The sequence below is a fragment of the Sinocyclocheilus grahami genome, unplaced genomic scaffold, assembly GCF_001515645.1.
Source record: "Sinocyclocheilus grahami isolate Dianchi unplaced genomic scaffold, SAMN03320097.WGS_v1.1 scaffold21.1, whole genome shotgun sequence".
Taxonomy (NCBI): domain Eukaryota; kingdom Metazoa; phylum Chordata; class Actinopteri; order Cypriniformes; family Cyprinidae; genus Sinocyclocheilus; species Sinocyclocheilus grahami.
In genome coordinates, this window is record NW_015505200.1 from 4,656,380 (window position 1) to 4,657,290 (window position 911).

The following is a 911-nucleotide window of genomic DNA, read 5'->3' on the forward strand; positions in this document are numbered from 1 at the left end:
AATTTATATAAAAAAAAATTATATAAAGTAGTTAAATTATTCCGGATTAAGATATTTAGCTTTTAAAATTTCTTTGCAAAAAGCTATATTCATTTAAAATGGTTAAATGATCCTGGATTAAGGTATTTCAATTTGATTTGATTTGATTTGTTTATTTATTTATCTTTGTTTTCATATACAGTATCTCACAGAAGTGAGTACACCCCTCACATTTTTTGTAAATATTTTATTATATCTTTTCATGTGACAACACTGAAGAAATGACACTTTGCTACAATGTAAAGTAGTGAGTATACAGCTTGCATAACAGTGTAAATTTGCTGTCCCCTCAAAATAACTAAACACACAGCCATTAATATCTAAACTGCTGGCCACAAAAGTGAGTACACCCCTAAGTGAAAATGTCCAAATTGGGCCCAATGTCATGTGACTCATTAGTGTTACAAGGTCTCAGGTGTGAATGGGGAGCAGGTGTGTTAAATTTGGTGTTATCGCTCTCACTCTCTCTTACTGGTCACTGGAAGTTCAACATGGCACCTCATAGCAAAGAACTCTCTGAGGATCTGAAAATAATTATTGTTGCTCTACATAAAGATGACATAGGCTATAAGAAGATTGCCAAGACCCTGAAACTGAGCTGCAGCACGGTGGCCAAGACCATACAGCGGTTTAACAGGACAGGTTTCACTCAGAACAGGCCTCGCCATGGTCGACCAAAGAACTTGAATGCACGTGCTCAGCGTCATATCCAGAGGTTGTGTTTGGGAAATAGACGTATGAGTGCTGCCAGCATTGCTGCAGAGGTTGAAGGGGTGGGGGGTCAGCATGTCAGTGCTCAGACCATATGCCGCACACTGCATCAAATCGGTCGTCCCAGAAGGAAGCCTCTTCTAAAGATGATGCACAATAAA

At 38.6% G+C, this 911-nt stretch overlaps 2 protein-coding genes across 3 annotated transcripts in view; both read left to right on the plus strand.

The window, feature by feature from the left end:
- The window catches only part of LOC107558778 (nardilysin-like), a 27,200-nt gene that overhangs the window by 18,658 nt on the left and 7,631 nt on the right, over positions 1-911 (plus strand). The gene's annotated exons all lie outside the window — the stretch shown is intronic.
- LOC107557375 (protein FAM163A-like) overlaps positions 1-911 on the plus strand; it is a 16,221-nt gene that overhangs the window by 1,436 nt on the left and 13,874 nt on the right. The gene's annotated exons all lie outside the window — the stretch shown is intronic.